This window comes from Mchenga conophoros, linkage group LG3 (assembly GCF_057382185.1).
Source record: "Mchenga conophoros isolate Kocher_MC1m ecotype Shallow Benthic linkage group LG3, M_conophoros_male_GT1.1, whole genome shotgun sequence".
Lineage (NCBI taxonomy): Eukaryota > Metazoa > Chordata > Actinopteri > Cichliformes > Cichlidae > Mchenga > Mchenga conophoros.
In genome coordinates, this window is record NC_140528.1 from 1,471,315 (window position 1) to 1,481,835 (window position 10,521).

The following is a 10,521-nucleotide window of genomic DNA, read 5'->3' on the forward strand; positions in this document are numbered from 1 at the left end:
ACCATCTCTCCTGCGGACTTTTTAATGTCTACAGTCTCAGACCAACACAGCCTGCCCTCATAGCTGGACTGGCCATCGGGCATACCGGGCATTTGCCCGGTGGGCCGCTGGCGATTTTTTTTTTTTTTTTTGGGGAAGGGTATAAACAATGAAAGGTGTTGGATTGGCCAATTGGTCATGATCGACTCTGGGCTGGACCAATTACAGCCGAGGAGGTCGGATGCACCCTCCCCCTTGTTTAGCAATCTTATAGACGAACTAAAGAAAATGGAGAACAAAAAAAGGAAAGGAGGTGCCGAAAAAATTAGGGCCAAAAAGAAACAAGCCCTTCAGGCAGACGCTGCCAAATGTGTGAAAATTACTGAATTGTTTGGTGGTAGCTATGGCACAGCTTCCATAGATTTAGCAACATCAGCAAGTGGTGGAGGCCAGCAGGTGGATGAAGGAAAGGGGAGGCAAGAGGAGGAGAGACCCGAGGTGGCCGCCGGTCATAGTGGCAGAGGAACTGAACTTCAGGTAAGAAGTTATGACCTGCTGTCTATCTGTGTCAGATAGAAACTAATTTTAGTTGTAGTTTGTTTTCGTTGTGGTGACTTTATACAGTCGCTTAGAATAACTCGTACAGCGTAACTAGCATGACGGAGTTTATATACTGCTGGGCGGGTGCTATGAAGTTACTGATAGTAAATTTTATTTTATGCTTAAGGTTAGTTTCTCAAACTTCTCAAAATCTTAACAAATTGTGCCAATCCTTACATGTTGCACCAGCTGATTTATCATCAAAAGTGGAGAAGTCTGTGACAGAGGAGACAGAAGAGCAGCAGAGAGAGATGGAAGAGCAGGAGAGAGAGATGGAAGAGCAAGAGAGAGAGATGGAAGAGCAAGAGAGAGAGATGGAAGAGCAAGAGAGAGAGATGGAGCAAGAGAGAGAGATGGAAGAGCAAGAGAGAGAGATGGAAGAGCAGGAGAGAGAGATGGAAGAGCAAGAGAGAGAGATGGAAGAGCAAGAGAGAGAGATGGAGCAAGAGAGAGAGATGGAAGAGCAAGAGAGAGAGATGGAAGAGCAGGAGAGAGAGATGGAAGAGCAGGAGAGAGAGATGGAGCAAGAGAGAGAGATGGAAGAGCAAGAGAGAGAGATGGAAGAGCAAGAGAGAGAGATGGAAGAGCAGGAGAGAGAGATGGAAGAGCAAGAGAGAGAGATGGAAGAGCAAGAGAGAGAGATGGAAGAGCAAGAGAGAGAGATGGAAGAGCAAGAGAGAGAGATGGAAGAGCAGGAGAGAGAGATGGAAGAGCAAGAGAGAGAGATGGAAGAGCAGGAGAGAGAGATGGAAGAGCAAGAGAGAGAGATGGAAGAGCAGGAGAGAGAGATGGAAGAGCAGGAGAGAGAGATGGAAGAGCAAGAGAGAGAGATGGAAGAGCAAGAGAGAGAGAGATGGAAGAGCAAGAGAGAGAGATGGAAGAGCAGGAGAGAGAGATGGAAGAGCAAGAGAGAGAGATGGAAGAGCAGGAGAGAGAGATGGAAGAGCAGGAGAGAGAGATGGAAGAGCAAGAGAGAGAGATGGAAGAGCAGGAGAGAGAGATGGAAGAGCAGGAGAGAGAGATGGAAGAGCAAGAGAGAGAGATGGAAGAGCAAGAGAGAGAGATGGAAGAGCAGGAGAGAGAGATGGAGCAAGAGAGAAAGATGGAAGAGCAAGAGAGAGAGATGGAAGAGCAAGAGAGAGAGATGGAAGAGCAAGAGAGAGAGATGGAGCAAGAGAGAGAGATGGAAGAGCAAGAGAGAGAGATGGAAGAGCAAGAGAGAGAGATGGAAGAGCAGGAGAGAGAGATGGAAGAGCAGGAGAGAGAGATGGAAGAGCAGGAGAGAGAGATGGAAGAGCAAGAGAGAGAGATGGAAGAGCAGGAGAGAGAGATGGAAGAGCAAGAGAGAGAGATGGAAGAGCAGGAGAGAGAGATGGAAGAGCAAGAGAGAGAGATGGAAGAGCAGGAGAGAGAGATGGAAGAGCAAGAGAGAGAGATGGAAGAGCAGGAGAGAGAGATGGAAGAGCAGGAGAGAGAGATGGAAGAGCAGGAGAGAGAGATGGAAGAGCAGGAGAGAGAGATGGAAGAGCAAGAGAGAGAGATGGAAGAGCAAGAGAGAGAGATGGAAGAGCAGGAGAGAGAGAGCCAGGGCATCGATGACTTTGCTCGCCCTGAACCTGCCATATTACAGGCCTTCTTAGATTACCACCCACAGCAGAACAGTAGCAGTGCAGTTGTGATGAGGGTGTTCAGCTGTAAAGATGGCACCAACAGGAAGTGGCTTACTTATTGCAAAGAACGCCATTTATTGTTCTGCTTTGTGTGTCTGGCATTTGCAAGGCTGACTGACACCAGCACATTTATAACAGGCATGAGTGACTGGCGACATATACATCTGCGCACAGAGGAGCATGAAAAGAGCAATACACACCAGACCTGTGCTGAAGCTTTTTTCTTAAGGTGCTCAAAAGGCAACATCAGGAGCTTGTTTGCTGGCAGTCAGTTGTCAGCTCACAGAGCACAAGTGAAAAAGAGACGGCAAGTTTTAGAGCGTATAGTGGATGTGATCAAAGTACTTGGGAAGAGGGGACTCAGCTATAGGCATGTGGAGAATGAGGCTGCATACACTTTAGGTGATAACACCATCGATCATGGTAACTTTCTGGAACTGATTGTGTTATTAGGCAAGTATGATATGTGCCTTGGAGAACATTTGAATGACTGCATTGAAAAAAGCAAGAAGTTGCATCAGACCAGTGGATCAAGAGGTAGAGGATCTCTCATCACCCTACTCTCCAAAACAACTGTCAACTCAGTGATTGATGCACTTGGCCATCTCCTTCAAGAGAGCATCGCCAGTGATGTCCAGAAAGCTGGGATGTTTTCTGTTCAGCTAGACACAACCCAAGACATCACAGGTTATGATCAGTGTTCAGTAATCATCAGGTATGTTACTGAGTCTGTGCAGGAGAGGCTTGTCTCCATAGTGAGGTGCGAAGCATCCACGGGGCAGTACTTTGTAAACTTGCTTTCCGGAGTTTTAGAGCATCTGAATCTAGACAAGGCCATGTGCATTGGGAATGCATTGCATGCCGGGAACTCCTGGCAAAACAATCCAAGTACCGCATCAAATACAAGCATTTGCAATTGCAGCACCGCAAAACGTTCATTCTCCGGTTCCAATACCTTCTTGTCTTTTCTTTGCCGCACAAAAAAGGTATGTACAAAACGACGGAGAACAATGCCGGTCCGTACAAAGACAGACTCGACGAAAAGACAAAGAAAAGATACGAGGAAAAATCAAAGGAGTGAAAGGGTCAGACCCTTACGAGCACACAGAGGGACAAAAGACGTTAGCGTGCTGCCCAACTTTCACCACGCTCAGATTTATAATTATACGCTTCTTGGAGTGAGTGCATACACTCATGAAGTTTAGTAACTTCAGGTCACTGCAACAAGCCCAGGTAGTTTACCGACGGATGGGTACAGGACCTTGAAATGCACCGAAAGACCATCGTACGAACAAAGGTAAGTTTACCTTTGTTCGTCTCACAAATCGTCTTCATAAATACACATTCGTTAACCGTGTATTAATATAACCTTTGAGCTCAACGGTAATTAATTAGTAGTGGAAAAATAATTGTAATATTTGAGCCATTTCTGCTGTCCAACTACTTCTTACAAAATACATTTTTAATGTTAATTAGATTTTTTTTACGGCAGAAATAAAGGTTATATAAAAGTCACTGCCAAAGACTGATTGCGGCTTCTACCTTGTTACACTAATGTTGTTTGTAGCTCAGTATGACTTTATGTCATCCATGAGGGATGCATTTGACATATGTTTCACATATTATAGCCCAACAAGTTACTTATAGCAATTTAAATACGAGCAATCAGTTTCTTTGCAAATAAATCAGTTTTTGGCACAACACCGGCTATTGCAGTTAATAATACAGCAGCTTCTTGCCATTTTTTGTGTTTCTTTTTATCGCTATGTAACTGAGTTCAATTGAAAGCCTGCATGCGCTAGTACCTCTTGCCAAAAGTTCCCAGAATCCTTTGCGGTTTTATCCATGAATGACGTCACATTTTTGGTGGGTTGGTCTCCAGTCAAAATGCCCGGGCCGATTTTTTGTCCCAGTCCAGCCCTGCCTGCCCTCCAGCACTATCCACAGCAACCCCTCAACAGCAACATTGTACCCATCAGGTAAAGCATCGGCTACGTTTGCTTTGCCTTGTTGCCCATATTAGATTCTTGATGAAAGTGTGTTGTTGTTATTCAGCCTGGTTCAATGTGCCCCTTTTTAACTTTGAGCACCCGCCCCTTTAAACCTCTCTGCACGGCCCTGCCTAACAGACCTACACCTTAGTTCACAGATTCACTTTGTCTAAGGTTGATTTCTGGGATTTCACACAACCCAGGATTCAGATCGTGAATCCATGATGGGCTTGGATTTACATCATTATAAATGAAATGTGCTCTACTTGGAAGCAGCCGGCCCCGCCCCTTTTGACGGGTTGTGTGAGACTTTAAATCATCAAACTGTAAATTATAAATTAAATTGTTATTGATCCTTTACCCCGAGTCCTAAAGTGTAGATTTATTTTCTTACTCTTCTTATATTTATTGTTTGTTTACTTGCACCGCTGTAACTGCAGCCTCGTCGTCTCGTCTCTCTATATGCTGGACTGTCTGTAGCGGAGATGACAATAAAGTTTACTTTGACTTCAGCAGCGCGCAGGCGCACCGAGGGCTCTCGCGCTCACTTTATAGAATTTAGAAAAAACATGGGTGCAGATTATAAGTCTGTATCATAATATCTGTTTGTTGTTTTTATTTTGTTTTGCGAGTTGGTTATTAGATGCCGCTCCAGCCAGCCAGAGACTCCCCGCCGCCCCGCCCTCTCCTCCCTGTGCCGCCAGCAGCAGGCGCACCTCGCAAACGGAGGGCGCCCTTACTCCCAGCAAATGGCTGATAGAAAACCGATCGGTGCCTACGAATTTCCCAATATGCGCTGGCATGACGTCGGGGAAGCATGGGTACGACCGATTATTTTATTTTTTTCTTGCCCGTGATACCCCCCACCACGATGCATTCTATTGGTTTGCACACTTACACACAACCAGCTGTGGTTTCCTGTTTTGCTGGACTCTGGAGAGCCCCGCCTTTAACGCTCTTCTCTCACAGAGAGCAACAGAAAACTTGGAAAAACTCCAGATTGACTGAACTCAGTTCAAAGTTACCTTGACACCTTTAGATGTGAGACGTAGTGATGGTCCGCTTGAAGCTGACGCTCCGGTGCGTGTGTCAGAAAGATCAACGCGCTGCTTCAGAAGCACCGTGTCGAGGCTTGATTCGTTTGGCCAGAGTCACGTGATCAGTGACGTCTGAAGCTTCGTTTAGAACGTACCTTTTTTTAAATCGAACTTTATTGAAACACAATGAGTATACAACATACAAACAGATGAAGTTTACAAAAGAACAGAACATGAACATACAGAACCAGGAGTAAAAAAATGATGATATGAGTAGGCGAAAAAAATCAACATATAAATATTGTTCTGAGAGGCTTTTTGTTGGTTGAGTCTGAAATTGATTGTATGTACAATTCATATCCTTATAAAAAGGCAGAAATATGGTGTTTTATTAATAAACTTACATTTATGGATATAAAATAGCTAAAAGTATTAACAAATTTTTATAAAAAACATTTATCATTCTTCCTGGGGAACTTAAAGAAACAGAATAAAACATTTTCCATCGTAAAGAAAACTCCCTTAAAATATGGACAATAACAAAACTGCTAAATTCTTCCAGAATCTCTGTGTAGAGGAACCAAAAGAGATGTGCCACAGTTTCTGGATGATCCCCACAGAAAGTTCAATTAGTATTTATGTCTCTTTTAAATGTTACCATATAGTGACTGGCTGGGTCACATTTATGAAGAATTTTATATGAGATTTCCTTCACCTTGTTCACAATTAGATATTTATGGGATCATCCAGACTGTCTTCCAGGTGATATCTGGAACATGTCGGTTCCAGTAAGATATTCTATATATGGGAGAGACATGATATCTTCTTGGAATAAACTACGTATTCTCTTATTGCTGTTACCAAGTTCCTGTGAAAAGCAGATTTTTCCCACTGCTGACTCAGCTGGATCAGGGAGAGTGACTGAGGCAGATATTGAGCTGTCAGTGTTTTTATATAACATTAAAGTCCCTGAGGGTATGGCACCAAGCACCATTGAGAATTCCCCAACACTGACGGGAAAATTATATAGTGTAAGGAATTCATTGTAAGTAAGTAGTACTCCCTCGTTAAATTTTAAAACTTAGTAGCGGCCGCCATTGTTGGCAGCTGAAATTTGTCTGGGCCGCGCTATGAATTCTGGGATATGGTGGGCCACGAAGGACACACCCGACCCATCCTTCAAACTCGGGGGAATGAAGGACGCATTTGAAGGAGTCGAGGAATCGGGACAGCCTTCGTCGCCTGGCTGTGACGTCATCGGCCTTCAAATGCGGCCTCCGGAGGATGCAGCCGACGTTTTGGGACACAGCTTGTGTGTCTTTGTTGGTCATGTGACCTCCCAGGGACTACACATGGAAACGAGCAGTTTAGCTCAAATCTGGCAGGTTTCCATCGTCTGTTTTTGTCCTGATGTCCATGAACATGAACACTGTCCCTGTCAAACACGTCCAGATAATCTGATCCAGTGTTCTTCTTCTGTGGTGTTTGTGATGGAGCAGCAGCTGCTGATCCTGATGTCCTCCACCAAGGGGGCAGCAAATTCAGCTGACTGTCATCATTTATTAAAAAGATGTAACAATGTGACATAATGCAATATAATAGTGTCAGTTACACATTGTGGGTTGCACTGTGGCCAGAATGGACATTACCTCCTGCCTAATGGAAGCTGTCAGCCATCCTGCAACCATGAATTAGATAAGCAGAAGTGAAGGGATTGTTAACAACAATTTAATAATAAAATGTAATGTGATAGTTGCACTTTATTAGCTCCCCACAATCATATGAATAATAACCATGAATGCACTGCATGCTCATAGCAAGTTCTTTAGGTTTAAAGTGAGATCCTGCTTTAAAGGGCGCTTCATCTGCTGGGAATGACATGTTTCTTCTAGTATGTAAGGCTCAGCCCATCTTACTGGGACTTACTTTTGTAGATCCACATGCTCTAAACCTGCTGCTCCATGATTGGTGCAGAAGCTTTAAGCTACTATTAACAAATAATGACCATGGACTTAGTTGTTACTACAATAACTTATCATTGAGCAACTTTTAATTTTACTTGTAAAACTATGCAAGTAGAATTGAATGGGGCACAGTGAGCTGAGCACAGGCCCACTCTGTGACACTCAGAGGTTTGTGGATATCATACTGAGAGTATTGGACACAGTGCAGCCAGCTTGCAGCCACTTTCCCACCACTTTAGCACAATGTTTACATGAGACTCAGCCACACTAATGTTCCTGTGCAGACATGTGGTGCAGCATGGCTGATGGCACTGTACCTGCAGCTGTCATGGACAAGAACCACTCAATACCTCACCCAAGCCAAGCCTGTGCTGATGTTGTGATCTGAGACCGAGACACTAACCCAGGATCATGATATGATGTTGTGAGAGTTTCACTAAGAATTAGCTCTGATTACAAGATTTCAATCTATCGTAACTCTAATTTGTATTTACTTCAGTTTGTTCATCTTGGAGCTGTGTGTAGCTGAGGACAGTCTTATTATTACCAGGTGAGGATATGTAACAGCCACAGTCTGTAGAGATGATGTCACCATGGAGTGGTGATGTCACTGGAGCTGCCAATATGTGCTCCAGCCAAAGCTACACCAGAGGGTTGTGCTGTGTAACAGGTTGGTGCAGGTGGTGTTATCTACATTTGAACATTAGGCAACAGTCTCATGAAGACACTTTCTATTGTTCACTAAAGACCAACAATAACAGAGACAAAGGGAGAGCAGCAGAACTAGTGCTAACAATTAGCACTGCTAGCCTGCCCACCAACACCAGCTAATGTTCTAAAAACGATGATCAATGATTTTGCTGTAACGGCTCCAGCTGTCTGTGTCAGGGACACGTTGGAGATGAAGTGAGTGATCCAGTGACAAAGGTTTGGAAAGCTGCAGTCAGCTGAGACTAAAGGAGTCACCTGACCGAGAGACCAAATGTTTCACTGAGAACGTCCAGATGAACAGAATCAACCTTTGGGATAATCTGTTCCACACATCCATGTTTCACTTACTGCATTATATTTCCTCATTGCTGTGCACACAGGCCTGTGGCTTATAACCAACTCCAAGTTCAGACTCAGAGGCTGCTGAAGCTGTTTTCTGGAACAGAGACGTGTTGGATATAAAAGCAACTCTTCTTTATGTGTCAGCACTGAGGAAAGGAGCAGCTTCGTTTCTAAGTGTATGAAGGACTGTAGCAGTGTGTGTGTGAGCTTTATTTCACAGACAGAACCATGTCAAAAACACAACTTCAGGTAAAAACAATACAAAATCAAAGAGTCTGATCAGAAGGATTAAACAGAGGAGTGTGGGACTGTTTTTAACAGACAGCAGGTTAAGCCAGGCTGGAGGAGTAAACTGAGCCTCGGTGTGAGCAGCAGTGTGTTTGACAGGAAGCTGAGATAAACAGTCTGGAGCCCATTTAGTGCTTCATATGAAAGTGTGAGGATTTGAAAGCAAATCTAAAATCAAGCAGGAGTCAGTGTGAGAATGATTTGTGCTTTTCCTCAGTCAGATGCTGGGAGTTTCAGTTCATCCATGTTCAGCGTGCTGTGCTTTGTGTAACAGGAGAATATGACAGTATAAATCAAGTCTTCATGTCACTGAAAGCCTCCACAGTCTGCTATGGAGGTGCATCAGTTTGGATTTACAAGAAGAACATTTCTTAAACCTGCCACAAGATGGCGCTCCAACAGAAGGGATGTCCACAGTGTAACACAGACACACACATACTGTGTGAATGTGTGAGTGAATGGGCTTTCAACACAAGGCTTCTGCTGCTACCTTTAATGACATAATTAGCTAACAAGAACAAACTGTTAATTACCACCAAAGAACGGCTCCAGATTTTAGCTGCTGACCATTTTGTGAAACGTTGATTACATCAGCTTATTGTTGATTTTTCAACCTTAATATCAGCTGCTTTAAAGGAGCCTGGTTCTCTGGCAGTAACACTTTTCTTCACTAGATGCAGTGCAGGCACAGTCTGTGTTTCTAAACTACACACTAATGTTCATTGTTGTGCAGCTAAATCCTCCCTCTGGATGGGAAGAATCCCTGTCAGGCTTCAAACACCTGGCTTGGTGTTCTGGAGCTAATGTGTCACCTGTGAGGACTCTGAGATGAACACACAGCAGACACTTCAGTTCTCCGTCTGTGTGTCCTCAGTTTCCCAGCATGCCTTGGCTGTGGTGGTGGAGGTGAATGAGGGGGAACATGCTGCTCTGTCAGCACTCAGGTTTCATACCTGGTGATCTCAGAGGACAAAGCGGCGTTACAGCAGCGCACGTTGATGAGACCTGATGCTCTGAACAGTTCAGACTTCAGCCTCACTCTGAGAAAACAAACGACTGACTGTCAGCAGCAACTACACCTGCTCCATCAGTGACGGAGAGAAGAACTGAGACTGAGAGACATACAGCTGCAGGTCAAAGGTCAGAAACGCCCGCTCTTTGTACGGGTCAGGAGTTAGTACTGCAGAGGTCAGAGGTCAGCTTGCTGACAAACCATTTGAAACAGTTTGGAGCTAAAAGCACAACAGCAGAGGAAAGAAGAGACACTGCAGAGATGATGCAAAATATTGTGTTTTGTTCTCAGCTGTCAAAAAGTGTAACACACGTGTTCCAGCACAGCCTTTGTGTACTTTCACTTCTCCATACTGTCCATTGGAAATCCTGTTTGTTACTTTTTGATTTCAGTCCATGTGTCCAAAGCAAACTTCTGTCCCACACTTTCTCTGCTGACTCTTCACCGATGCTCAGATGATCTCAGATGATTTCACCAGAACTCATCAAAATTCGGGCTCCACAGAAACCCAGACGTCACTAAACAAGCGTAACAAGCAAAGTGAAAACTGGTCGTTCAGCTTTATTGACCAAAGATAAGCTCACATGTCACCTCATGACACAGACACTTATTTCCACAGCATGCACGAGGACTGACAATAAGTGTCTATAAAGCCACTTCTATCTGCCACACCTGTGCTTCTGTCATGGTTGCTCTCCTCTCACTCTGTCATTTATCCACAGTCTGCCTCCCTCTGCTCCGTCAGCTGACGTCCTCTCTACACCACCTGCTGTGTTTTATCCTGCAAAAACACATTTAAGAAGCGTTGCACCGAGTAACGGGAGTAACTGCTATAAAATCCATTTAAAGGAGGTGGTGCTGAGTGCTGTGACTGGGGTCCCACCACTGACATCACGGGTGGAGGACATGTTGGAAAACTGCTACAAA